The following is a 14,649-nucleotide window of genomic DNA, read 5'->3' as shown; positions in this document are numbered from 1 at the left end:
CTTAAATATTCTTGATAGCCATATGCTCCTATATTTTGCATGCACAAGTCTTCCAGCTGCTGTCAGGTTGATAAATGAACTGCATTTTGAACGTGTCCCCTGTTTACTTTAACGGCCAAGTGTTCAGGTATTCCAAACCCCACGTTCCGTCTCTGCGCTGAAGTGCACAGGCTTAATAGCAGGGAGGCTTCATGTTTGTCAGTTTAGTATATAGTACGTTTCTGATTTAGTGCTGTCAGAAATAGTTAATTTTAAACGTTCATAGGTATCTTCAGATTAAACTGCGAACACAGAATCTTTTCGCTGCTTCAGAGTTGCACAGGGGCCACTTCAGGGAGGAGGGGGAGGAGCTTATTTCCATAGCTGGCTTTTGAACCCTAGGACTGAAAATATAATTCTGTCACCAGTGTTACCTAAAATTATTTTTTGAATTTGCTATGAAGTTGCTATAAGCCAAAACTATCTCGCCTTAGTGTGTATAGAGATAGTATTGCATTGTGCCAAACTTTGCATACAAGCTTAAAAAAATCTGAAGCTATTCTATTCTTTACTATTATTTATGGTAAGGACTGGTATCAGAATACACGCAGTATCCTGCTGGGACCACGCAGGGGTCCCACCCTCAGAATGTAGAGAGTCCCTGTTGACACAATTGAGCCTTGAGACTGTTGACACAGAAGTTGGAAGGTAATGCAGCATGTGGGAGCAAATTTTAAAAGACATTATAAACTATGTTATCATCATACTACTAGAATAGTTGTTGTAAAATTCAAGACATTAGATATCATAAAGATTTTATTGTTGCTTAATGACTTAGAAATACAGAAAGAGGGAAATCCCATGGGCCTAAGCACAGCCAACATCTCTGCCAAGGTGCAATTTGGAAAGATGCCATTTAACCTCCAGGAAAAGATCCTGCCAGAAGCTTGGACTAGTAACAGAGTGTTCAGACTCACTGCCTAAATAAATAGCCTTTACAGTCTATTGGATGATGACAATACATAAAAATATATTAACAAATCCCAATAATGGGATAATACTAATTTCTTAGTCCTATATATGATTGAAAATATACAGAGCACTTAACATAAGCAAGCAGAAAGAAACTACCCAGCCCTTGCATTACTGTTCTTGCTAGCCTGATTTCCTAGGGAAAACAGACCTATGCAGTCTTGCCTTGCTGACTGTCTTTTTTTAATACATTCAGAATCCACTGGCCACGTTCAGGCATAACTTTTCTGTAAGGTTATTAAGTTTTTCCTAGGTTTGTGAAAAAGCTGGATAGACAAAGAGAGGAGAAATAGAACAGTGACAGTTTCTATCCCCTGCATGAAGACTTTTGTATTATTATATAACAGAGAACTCAACTTCGGGGTGTAAGGGGTGCTGGTGGGGAACTGTTAAATGCCCTGGGAGCAGAAAAAGCTTCAAGTGGAACTTGCAGTAAGCTGAGACACAAATCAGCTGGAAGCCAGGCCTCACTAGCTCTTGTGTATTGAGTTATATCACCATGATCCTTAAAATTTCTGCTCACAGCACACAGATTTGGAAATTGTTTACTTTTCCCAGTAAATTTCTCTACGTATAATGTAGTTTTTTGTATTTACACCTATCACTGCTTTTCCACTGTCATTGTATCCATGTATATCTAGGCTAAATCTGATTGCCATTGGCAATACAAACCACTGTCATAGTTCACTTCAGTCTTGTGTTGGAGTTAGCAGTAGCATTTACTTTCATGATATGACAGCCTTATGTTCAAGCCTTCTCATCAGTAAAAATGTGTACCTTAAAATCTCCAGATTTCAGTTGATGTCTTCTGGGGAAGGAAGAGGAAGATTGTTGTTGTCAATGTGTTCCAGACTTCCTCACGTGGGGAATATGTTTCTTTGCTTCAGGTTACTAGCAGTCTTGAAAAAACACTAGCCAAAGTGTGAGAGGGAGAGCTGAGAGAAAAGGCTTTACATTTCCTCTGTTGAGTCAGAGCAGCCAAAACCCTTGGATTGCAGAGTTAACAGTGATTTTCTTTTGGTGTCTTCTTAATTTCTCTTGGGATGCAAAATATAATCTTACTGAAATACCTTTCATCAGTAGTAGGGCCTAATAGGGGTTTATGAATAACATATGTAGCATCATCCCTGGACTTGCAAAGTTCATCATTTAAACTAAAAAAAAAAAAAAAAAAAGTTGGGGAGAATGAAGTAGTCCCATTAAAATACACTCACTGCATCTGCCCTTGCAGGGAACAGCTGAATGTTGCCAGTAGGTTCTGTGTATTTAAATGAAACAGAAAGTTGCTGCTGCCGCACGGGCACCTCCATGGTGGTTCCCAGCAGCAGCGCTGTCCATGTCCTTTTCACATGTGATGCTTTGTCTGGACCCAGAAAAACAGCTGGGAATTTCTGGAACAGAATTTATTTAAGGAAGAGATTCCTGTTCCTCACTGTGTAAGAGGTTGGTGCTCTAAGTTACAGTTTTAATAATGCTGACAGGAAGGGTAGGTCTTCAGTCTCTGGATGAGTGTTTGAGGCCAGAATTGTCTTTTTTTTTTGAAGCTAAAGTTATTTTCAAATCACACTTTAATTAAAAAAAACTCAGCTAATAATTTGCAGCAACAGTAACGTAAGTCAGTCAGAAATAACCAGTTTTAAAGGGTTTTCCTTTGAACATTTCTTTATAAAACTTTCTCTCAGGCATCAGAGCTATGCTGATAGCGAAGTCAAGTATAAAACATTCTGTCTTGCTGTTTTTCTGTAAAGAAACCTAAAGCAAATTAGTCAAATAAGATGTTACTACTATTTTATCCATTTGTATAACTTACAGGACTCCTAAATCAGTTTCTATCTGGCTTCACATTTTAACCCAAGAGAACATGAAACTCATCTTTCATGGCAAGAATGATTGTAGGTGACATTCAGAAGTTCTGAAGGAACCCAACAAATGCTTGGGGCCAGCCAAGCTTTTTTCCTCCTTGTCCTTCATCCAGCAAAAAGCTGCAACCATGGCCAAAAGTAACTGCTGAAAAGGATATACTGTGGAAATCTCCACATGCTTGAGGATTCATAGAAAAATTGTTTGCTGGATACGAGAAGATGAGGTAGCCATCTGTATCGTTGGTTCTTTTTTAACAAAACCAACCACCCCCGTTCTGATCTTTTTTTCATCCTAACAATGTTTATCTATACACCAGAACTCAGTGAGATAGATTCCTTGCTCATATCTGTTTGAATGAAATTCAAGATGGAAGAAAAAGGATCAGTTCCCAGAAATAATGATCTTCTAGTACTTCTACAGCCTTCACAATTTCCCCTAGGCATGAGTGAATTGACAGCTTCTGTAACGTGTGACTTTTGGAAGAAGATTAAGTAAAATATAATTTAAATTTAAATAAAGCCAATGCTAAAGCTTACTGCCTTGTGTGCTACTGTAGCAGTAGTCTGCCTTTTTTTTTTTTTTTTTTGCAGCACACACTCTGTGCTTCTGTGATCAGATATCTGCCCTTGGAAAATTTCACAGGTTTCTCAGGTGGAGAACCTGCCTTTAAGCTTTCTTACAGTTTTTGTAAGTGACCCTCACACCTATTCTTCAAATAACTAAGGGGAAAGTGAAGGAGATGTCTTGTTAAATACCCACAGTGTGGTGTGAGGCACTGGTTTTACACATAATCCTGGCAGCTGCTAGATTTCAAAAGCGAGAAACTTGGCAAGTTCAGCACAGGATAATCTTCAGGCTGTGAGTAGCTTGGACGAAGCCACAGGGTGAAATAAAACCACGGATGACTTCTTTTAAGAGTGATTAGTCTGCCTTCACCAAATGTAAGAAAACAGCAACAGTTTTCTCTCCGATGTTCGCAGTGCCACCAACTAGAGCTTCGCTTCCAGATAGAGTGCACATGTGATAAATTGCAAGTGCTCTTTCCTGTTCGTAGGTACAATCTTCTCAATAGAGAATATTTCAAGCTCACAAACAGAAGATGAAGCCCTTTCTTCGGAAATTCAAAAGTCATTGTTATTTATTCATATTAGGGTAGTACCTCTCCTAGGCCTTGCTGTGCCAGTCACTACACAAACTCAGTACAAGAAAAAAAATCTGTCAGTTTGCAGAGAACTAGTAGTCTAAATTCAGCACTGCAGTGGAACTGCTTTGCTCACTCATTGCCTGGGAAGTAAATTTCTTATTTTTAATGAAGATCTTAATCACAAGAGAAGGATTGGCTAACAGTCCTTGCTACAAGCCTGTCAGGGCACCGCAAGTGCTAGCTACTCCTTAGGGGCAGTGAGCCTGGAAGGGGAGGGATTGTGAGGGGAAAGTCCCACAGCTAGCAGGGCCAGGTCTAGCCAGCCAAGGCCCACAGTGCCCAAGCCAAGCAGGCCCACAGGCTGCAGTCATGTTCAACCCTGTCTAGATTATCAGACAAACTCACAGTGATGCTGCAGGTCCAAAGCCAAGCCAGCCCAAGGGTGAGGATCCACAGGATCCATGGCTGCAACAGCCTAAACACAGCCTGATAGCCCTGGGCTGGGCTTAAATAGAGCTCCTGGGCCGGTGGACAGAGATATGTGTGGAGGACCCAGGTGAGGCTGGTCTGGGCTGTTAAGGCCTATTAGTCCACTTAAGGACTAATTTCAGTGTTGGAGATAGGAAGACAGAGTGCTTGTAAGATGTACTCGGAGATGCTGTGGAGAAGTAATGTAGGAAAAGGCAGGGAAAATAATGTTTTCATAAGCCAGCTGTGTGAACAGCTGTATCGTGTCTGATCTTATCTTTTTAATAAAGAAGATCTGAATGCTATGGAAATAAAGAAATTGCTGCAAACCCCCCATGTATACACAATCAGTTCGTTGGAGGAGCTGTCATGGTAGATCCTGAGAAAGGACGAGAAAAAGAGCGCCAGGAAGTGGCATCACAGACAAGCCTGGGAGGGCTTTGCTTTGTGTCGTCCATAACGCAGCGTGGAAGGTCGCGTGAGGGTGCTTGTGGAGGGAAGGGTACACGGGCAACGACAATGGGTGTTGCCAGTGAGGGATCAGGCTGTACCAATTCACGTTACGTGCGTGTTAAGAGCTCTAGTATCTTGTTCAGGAGCTGATGAGTAAGGGGAGCTGGTGGATATTTAAGAGGTCTCATACATTATTGTTACTGACAAGGAAAATAATTATTAATGGTAGCATTTTATGCTGAGGGTGATGTTCTGCAAGAACCACCTGGTAAGGTGTAGCAGCACTGCTGACAGAGGTCAAGAATCTGGACAAGAGGTTCAGTGGTTGACTAAGACCACTTGGAACTCTGCTCTGTTTCTTTGGAGCGCAACGGAATTTTCCAAGCAAATGAAACCTGGTCCATGTTCTTTCCTCCCCCACACAATCTACATTCGTTTCTCGGATAGACTTCTCGGTTCTCTTGGAATACAGAGCATTTCAGCCCCACAGCTCAAATGCAGGGCAGGCGGTGCCCTTGCAGAATTTAATAGCACATGCTGTCACCCGGAAGAGCAGAGGTTAGAGCAGTTCTGCAGGGCAGTCACCCAGATGTCCAACAGAGGGGAAAGAGAAACTTTACTTCAGCAAATGCTGTGTGCAAGTTTTGCAAAAGCATCGATGCTATTCTTTGGCTGGCTGCAGTATACCTGACAGAAAATTATTAGATGAGACACATTATCATACAAAAGTACTGCGAATTAAAAAAAAAAAATAGTAGTTGGTTTCAGCACGTAGTAGGTTGAGGGAATTAGAGGGAATTCAGTATAGCCATAGCTGGCAGGTTTAATTTGTCAGCTTTTAGCATGGCTTTAGGTGAGGATGGGCCTCAGTATGAATTTTTAAAATGCACCACCTTCATCAACATCAAGAACTACAGAAACATGAATACTCGGTTTTCTTAAAGTAAATACAAGGCTGTCAGCTGCAGCCTGTTCCTGAGCTGAACACAATATGGACATGTGTGCATACCTTTCCCTTCTCATTTGGGATACTGCTGTCATTTAAACACTGTGTTCACATACAGTGAAGCGTTGTTTCAATTACCGAACTCCATTTTATATTTTCTGCTTAAATGGGGCAGAAAGATGAAGAACTTATAAGATAATTTAGATGGAGCAGGATTATTTAGGCTGCCATTTTAGGAAAAACTGGTGAAATTTTTAGGTTAACCTAGAAAATACTGTAGCAGTTAAGAGAATTAGGCTTCCACGTATGAGGTTAGTACTGAACACTACTTAAACAGTCTGGAGAGAAAGACCTCACCTTACCAGAAGACACCATTCCTTAGAGAAGTGAAGCTTTGCATGAGCAAGGAGAATATAGATGGGGAAAAACAAGGTAAACATTGGAAAAGTTTTAACAGTTTTTGCAGTGAGAACAGGACAAGTGAATGGAAAAAACCTATGCATTTATTCATAAATTCATTTATTCATAGGGAAACAGCTCTTGAGAACACAGTGAGTTTGAAGTGGTTTAGTGAGAGGAATGCATGTTTGTTTTAGTCAGTGTTTTTTCAGTCTGATTCTGTATTGCATCTCTTGAAAGTCAGCAGTAAAGGTTCTGTTTTGGGGAGTTACCATCCCAGATCCTGACTGATTGCTACCAAGGGTTGTTCTCATTTAAGGTGGCATCCTCCAAGATGCCACTGAACCAATACACACCTATAGATAATCCAAAGCACTTGGCATTGCACATCATTAATCTGTTGCCGTTCCCTTCTCCCATATCAGCATTAACAAATTGACGAAGCTTACCAAAGCTCATCAGAAGAAAAGAGACCATGTCATCCTTGTCAGAACACAGCAGGATTATTTTATTTGATTTTGCTTTTCTGTCATGATCAGTGGGCTCACACACAGATACAACTACAGAAATACTATCTCTCATTTCTGTTTTCTGTGTGTAAGCAGGAGGATGCTTTACTAGTGATGTATTTATTTGTTTGGTCCCTCCCTCCCCATATGCTGTACTAAGGTTTTGCTGGTGCAAGGGCATGTTAATGATAAGTCTTCCCCCCCAAAAAATATATTTCATGGCACATCTAGAGGAATGTAAAATTGGTGAGCTAATGAAACTGAATAAAAATGAATAAACTTCACTGGCTTAGGTTCAATTCACCAAGAAACTGTCCTGTCAAATTGCTTTAAGGATCTATTAAAATCAATAGTTTTAAAGTGGTTTTAATTTTTTAATTAGCAAGGTAGAAGAGCGGAGGCTGTACTTGCATGAGCAGCTGAGCTGGCCAAACAGCTCACTGCCTCTGAAAATGGGACGTCTCACCGCTCTGCCCCTCTCCTTGCTTCCATCCTTCCAGCCGCACTGCCCGGCCTCTTCCTTGGAGGCTGCTCTGCTGCCCAGAAGACCCTTCCCTTGGCAGACTACAGTCCCTGACAGGTTCCTCTCCCTGCAAGCAGCTTTTTGCCAAGCTGAGGGTGACACCGTGGCAGTGGTCAGATCCATGCGGACCTCACCCGACAGCGCAGCTGCAGGGGTGCTGCTCTGAAGTGAGGACAAGGGCACCATTCCCGTTCCCGCAGCAGCGATCTGTGGGATGAAGTCACGCCACCTCACGTGGCTGTGTACTGTGCTTCGGGATGAAATGGATGAATAAAACGTTGGTGTTAAATATCAAATTTGCTTAACTGTTTTACAGAAACAAACTGCCCTGACACAGTTGCTGCTTGCTGTTCCTGTGGAGTCAGGTGTTGAAGTGTGATTTCAATGTGAAAAGAAACAAATAATGAACCTGCCCTTATTTTAAGTGCTAGTTGCCCAGACTAGGCGTTCTGCAAGATGGTGCTCGTTAGCGGCTGGATAAATGCTGAGGGGCCGGCCAGCTTTCCATTTTAACTCAATACGAAATACCTGTTTCAAAAGGGGGACTTGCTTCTTCATTGCAGCTGGTCTGTGGGGGCTGTAGCACACCTCCCATCAGAGGAGTGTGTGGAAGGAGAATTGCTCTGCCCTACTTGGCAGGGCTGCGGTTACTGAGGAAGGAGTGGGGACCAAAGCTGTGTGAAACACAGTTTTTGATCTATTCCTCCCAGATTGTTTTGCGTCTATTTTCCTCAAAGGAAAAAAGAAGAGCAAATAGAAAAACAAATGTTTGGAATCACACCCAAGTCAGTAGTTTCTTCCAAAGCTTGACTTGGAGAGGTCCTGTACAAAGAAGCAGGGAGTAACAGCCTTGACTTCTCGGTTTTGTCACAGTCCTTCCGTGCTCCATGACGCCGTATATATATATTTGTTCTACCAGGCTGCTGTAGGCTTTCAGTCAACAGTTGCATTTTGATTAAGGTATAGACTGCAAGGGTCGTTGCTTTTGGGGGTAGAAATAAAATTCTGTTCCTCTCCTGTTTCATCGTTTGAGAATTCTTACACACATAGCCAAACCAGGTACAAAGCTAATTTCAGGTCAAAGAATCTGTGTGTTCAGCTATATGTGTGTGTTCAAATGGTGACTGTGAAGCGCTGAATTGTTGCTCAAAAGTTGTCCTTCAAAAGAGGAGTAAAATTATACAGCTTGAAAGTTAACTTTTGTTTTAATCATCTTTTACAAATTCCAGAACATTTTACTATTGACTGGAGCCAGAAAAGTTTTGGGTTCTTACTGCTCCAGTGCTAAGTTATGTGTATATTTTCTCAGTCTGTAGAAGTGTGTTGCTGTCAATACAGTACTTAGGTCTGTTTTATGAAAATAAACCCCCATTTTTTCTTATCAGCAGCTGACATCAATCATGGTCCCCTCCCCCCACTCAGTAACCTTTAATGCTAAACAACATTCCAACAGGAAAATTTATTAGATCACCTATTTAGATTCTCTGACATCATTCTGTCATGGCAATGAAGTGATTTACGTGGAAAAATCTATTACTTTTGCTTTGAGACAAAATGAGTTTATGATGATTAATGGTTTTACTGCAAGTACGCCAGAAACTGGAAATGTCCAGCCTTTTTAAAGTGAAACATGGCCTATGCTCAGTTCTCCTCCTTATTCACCTGTTGTAAAATTACTTTGAGTAAATTAAAATGCACAAATTACGTCTTGTAGCTGAACGCAGGGTATCCATGGCAACATCACTGCGTAACTGGGGCTAGAGACAAAAGGGAGAAAGCAATTACCTTGGAGCGCAGAGTCTAACCCATCGCCATGGCTGGGGACCTGGATCACGTATCCCATGAGTAGCTGCAGTTGTTGAGGGAGCGAGACCTTTCATGTGGGGAAGAGCAGGCAAAGGGTGAGCACCTCCAGCTCCCTCCTGGGCAGCATTTCTGTCATTCTGCAGCTGATGTGGGGCAGAGGACTCGGGACGGTCACAGGATGGCGAAGTGGTGTTGTAAGGAGAAAGCAAGGAGCAGGTCATCTTTCCTGACATACGCCTTAAAATGACACTCGCAGCATCGCCTTTCGCTTCATACAGAGCTCTCCCTCTCCTCAGATGCCGTATAAATAACAAGTCATACAGAAGGGCCTAAACCAGGATGAGGAGACGGTAAGAAAGCAGAAATATTTCCGTTACATATGCTAACTGAACTAAACCCTGAAGGCCACTAAGGCAAAAGCTGTTCAAATACGGAAATATTTGGATTTAGGAAAAAATAGTTAAGTGGCAGGTTTTTTTTCCAAAGGGCTTGTGAGAGACCTTATCTTGAGTTGTCTCAAAGCTTGCTGACAAAGTTGTGAAACTTCCTGATGGCTTGACTTTTGGTGACTTGGGAGCAACAATTGCCGGAACCCTCCCCACCAAAGACTGCAAGACTACGGACCAATGGGATGCCGCTGGATCCACGGTGGTGACTATCTCTTGCAATTCTATCCCGACTGCTTGCTAAATTTTCCCCCTTTTCTTTTTTCTCTCTCTCTCCTATCGCTACTTTCTTACAACAAAAATAAACTCCTTTGTTAGCGGCATCTGACCTCGTTTGTGTCTTAATCTCACTTTGGGTGTAACAATGAATCTCCCCCTTCCCGGGATAACTGGGCCGGGACAGGGCTTATGCAACAAATTCAGCCCGATAAAAAGGCGGCAAAGGTTGAGAGGAATACTGCTGGCAGTTCCATCTGCACGGAAGCTTTGCATCAGCCTCAGGATGCAGCAGCTGGGAGCGAGTGGAGGCTAACTGCTGTACAGCAGACCCAGCGTACGCTCTGTTGTGGGACCCCCGGTTTGACGTGTAACGGCAGCCTGTGGTGAGTGCTGGGGCACAGGGCACTTGCTGGTGACCCTGTGGAGCTTTGATGCGTAGCAGCTCAGTGTGGGAATGGTGGAAAAGGAACGATCGGGGGAAAATGAGAACCGGATGAAGTTACAGTCGCGGTTTGCCCTTGGTGGCACTGACTGGACAGCTGTCTTTGAGGGCACGCCTGGCCACGGGAGATCGCTTGCTGTTGGGTTCTGTGCCTGAAAATGCATTTGCAAGTAAAAGCAGAAGTGTGTGTAAAGTAGCAATTACAAATACACTCACACTAACGCTTTCTGGGAGGCAGTAGTATCCCAACCGGCATTTTAAGCGTGTTATTTTTATTCGGATGATTAATCCATGACTTGCATTAGGCTTCCATTGAATTGAGCATTCTGCTGCCACCCTCTACATGCAATCTTGCAATTTCAGCACTAGCCCTCATTGATTTCTGCTGGCAGTACAGGCTCTTGAGAGCTCTTCTAGATAGAATCATCTCCCCGGAATTACACAATTGTTTATAGGGAGCCACGTACTGTCCTTCTCCTGTTCCTTGTTTAAATGGCTTGGCTTCTCCTCTGGTACAGGTTACGGATGTTGGGTTCCCTGCTGTGTGTCGTTTGTTCATCTGGCTATTGGTTTTCTAACGCGGATGATTTCCTTGGAGAAAGAGCTGTAAAAGAGTGGAAGGAGGTTTAACACATCCGTAGGCAGTGCAGGTACAAAAGGGTGCTTTGTCGTCTGGGGCACCTCTGCTTCAGCCTCCATTTGCTGTCATCAACGGCAATTGTTTTGGGGTTTTTTGTTTTCTTTTTTTAAACTGGAGTGGATTCTGTATTGAGCAAAATCACCCCTCGGATGTCATTTCCTCCCTTGCCCTCCCTGTTCCGTCATGTGGATCAGGTGGTCTCTGTCAAACCCTTCACGTTGCTGGTGTTTGCAGCCTCCCCGGGGCGGTACGACAGCAGGTGTCACACTTGCTGTGTCACCTGCCTCACACTCCCTTGCCCTTAGTGACCACGAGGCAGACGGAGATGTGCTGAATTGAGTCTGAAAGAGTGGGGTTTTTTCCCCTAGTTTGGGGCTTCCCTGATGCTCCGGGACTTCTCCAGAACCCACAGGCCCTGGCAACATTCAGCCAGCCAGATGGTCGCATGATTTCTCCCGTGACTGCAGCTGAGCTGGAAGCCAGCCCCTCCTGAATTTCATCTATCACACCAAGTTTCACTGCCCCAAACTCAGATGAGATTTGCACAGTGACAACCTGGGAGTTGAGGGGATGGGTCGCTGCCAGGCGGATCACATCCCCTCCAGCTAACCTGCTGTTGGCTAGTGGTGTCTGATCTCCCGTGTCACCGCCGTTTCCTCTGAAATCGTTGCCGCAGTACGCTGCCAGCAAACATTTGCGAGGTTTTCAGGACAGCCTGAACTGGAGCTACAGCCAGGACGGAGGCTGGGACTCACATCCCACCGGACCGTTCCCAGCCAGCGTGCACAGGGACCTGGCGCCCTGGCTTCCCCCGCGAGAGCAAGCCGGAGCTTGGCCGGGCTGGTTGTGCGTACGCAACGGTGGTGGCCGGTGCACCCCCAGTTACCCGCGCTGGTGCCCCTCGTGCCGGTTGGGAGAGCGGCTGTTCTGCTCTGCCCTTAGCACTGGGCTGCGCTGCACTTCAGCCGAGACTGCTGCGCACCTGTCTGCCATCCTGCTGGCTGCCGCCTCCTTCCAGGCTGCTTAAAATCATTGTAGAAATAACGTGATTATTACGGAGGCGTCAGACGAAGGAATTCAGACTGACGGAGTCCTGGAAGTTTGCGCTGATGTGGCTATTGCTAGTTTGGGTACGGACACAGGTTTTCTGTTACTTGCTTGAAACTGTTAAGTTTGAAGGTGAGAGAACAGCACTTGTGGAGACATCCAACCCATTGCTTAGGAGTAGGCTGCGAGGCATTTTCTGCTGGCATTCTTTTTCCGAATTACACATTTTTTAAATATCTGAAAGAAAAAAGAAAACATGGAAAAAACCTCCTCATTCTGCTTTAGCATTTGCTCTGTGGGTAAATGAGAAAATGCTTAATGAAGCAACGGAGGCAGTCTTCAACGGTAGCAAATGGAATCTTTCTTCTGATGAGATTTTTAGTTGAATTTTCTGGTTGGGGGGGGTTGCTTTTTGGGTTTTTTAAGATCTGTTTGTGTGTTTGCTGCTGGGGGAGTGGGACATGGTTGCTTTCTACCCACAGAACCTTACGCAAAGAGCTTACGAAGTGCCGAAGGCTTCGTGCGCGCCTGTAGGAAAGGGAACGGCGAATGGAGGTGCAGGGCAGAGACACCTAAAAGAACGCAGCAGGTGGTTAAGCTGGAAGCACCGAGCACAACGGCAGCAACAGGGAAGGGTCTGCAGGCTTTCACATGCAGTGAGACGTGATACGTTGGAGAAGCACGTTCCTCATGCAAAACCGCATCCGAGTCGTTGCTCTGGCCACCGTGGTAGATCCACCTGCTTGTTATTTTTGCAAATAGACATTTCTATTTGGTTTCAGTGTAATTTTGGGCATTACTCTCAACGTTTAACAATGTTTTCTGTTGTGTGCAAGCGTCACCAGTTACCTCATTGCTAAATGTCTCTGAGGGGGACCATAACATGCCTTTTCTTATGCCCCAGGGATTTTTTTAGGGCTCTGCTGGCACTGGTTGCTGAGATGGACTCAGCTATGTCCCCATGAGAAGCCGGGTGGGTAGATGCCCTGCGTGGTTGCTGACTGACCAAGAACCTGCTTCTTTCCTTTCTGGACTTTTAACTAAAGCACTGTAAATAGAGGAATTTTGATATCTGTGTAACAGAAACATTCTCGACTCCAGCACTCATACCATCCAGACGTCTGGGGACGATACCGTATTAGTAAAAGACATCATAGATATTATAGGCACTCTCAGTGTAAAGGATAAGTAACGTTAATACAGCTGGAGAACAAAGTGGACCAGGTTATCACTTTTCAAGGGCCAAAACGTTGTTTCTGAGGCAGGAAGCCCAGATGAGATTGCAGCCTGCAGACAGCAATTCACTGGGCAGGTGCTCTATCTTCTGCACTCATGTTTTAGGAGAATAAAACAATGGCGACAACAAAACCTCCGGAGAACGAAATGTTTTTACCTGTGATTCGTTTTGGTAACTGTGGAACTTACTTGTACCCCCCTGCAGCTTACTGTATTGCCGAAAGCTCACATCCCGAGATAAACGCCTGCACATTCCAGCTAACGTTGTCACCATCTGCGGAATATCAGAGGGAATATAAAGCTCAGAAAACTGGTTTTCGAAGACAGGTAGCTGCCAGCCCTGGAGTGTTTATACATATATAAACATGCATCTGTATATATATGGTAAAGAAAATAAATAGAGACAATATATCTGACATAGCTTCGGTACCTTCTACCTGTTCCTCACGGTAAGACAGATGTAACTCTGTGTCTCCTTTCCACCGAAGAATGCTTCTGATTTCTGGTCTCTGACACAGGGAGTTGACTGTCTAAGGGAGGCGAGTCCAGGCGACGGTGATCAGCTTCCGGGGAAACCAAAAGCGAGAACTCTTCTAAGCCAGGCTCGTGCAGAGGCAGCACGGAGCTAAAAAACGAAGACGACATGTCTGAGAAACGCAAAAACCCACCCCTGAGCCTAACTAGTTCTCCTTCGTGGGGTTCAGAGTGACGGGGTACAGTCCCGGCTTAAACGCAGGTCAGCGGGATCTGCGCTCAGGTATTTATGGGTCAGCAAGGCAAGTTACTCACATGGTGGTTTGCTTACCCAGCCGTTTGCCTCGGGATGTGAAACAGAACGTTTCTTTATGGAACAGCGGAAACATCTGGGGGAAGAGAAGCTCCCCCAGTTAACATCCCGAGTGCAGGATGACATACTTGCATGGAAAACAACAGACTGGTTTGTAGTAGAGTTTCCTCAGCAGCGCAATTCCCACCAGAAACTGAATGTCCCGTTTGTTAGGGCAAGGAGAGCTTAAATTGCCGTAAAGCTGTCGTAGGGAGTGCGGGAGTTCCTGCGCCGCACGAGAGCCTCCTGCCTTTTATTTTTACGTGGAGAAGTCGGGCTCTACTGCTGCTTTCTAGATCCTCACCCACCCACCGGACCGATGACAGACCGGCACTGCTGCTCCCTAGAGCCCATCCGTAGCCCAGTGCTGGCGCGGTTTGCCCTGCTGCAAGGGGTGCCCTGGACAGGCTGGCAGACGTGCGCCAGCTCTGCCCGGACTTACGTCAAGGATTAGAGAAGGAAACCAGCCAGAGAGCCCATCCCAGTGAGCCCAGCAGCCTGCTGTAGGCCCAGCTGGTCCACAGCCACACCTGCTTCATTCTGCTGGAACCTAAATGCCTAACACGGAATTGGTGGAGTAAAACTGGAGGTTGGTTACAGCCTTTTCAGGTTTTTAATTTTCTTGGGTTTTCTAGATTGCCATCTTCGTTTTTTCCTGTGCAGCTCTGGTA

This window comes from Eurypyga helias, unplaced genomic scaffold (assembly GCF_000690775.1).
Source record: "Eurypyga helias isolate BGI_N326 unplaced genomic scaffold, ASM69077v1 scaffold8041, whole genome shotgun sequence".
NCBI lineage: Eukaryota > Metazoa > Chordata > Aves > Eurypygiformes > Eurypygidae > Eurypyga > Eurypyga helias.
This window is presented reverse-complemented; position numbering follows the sequence as displayed.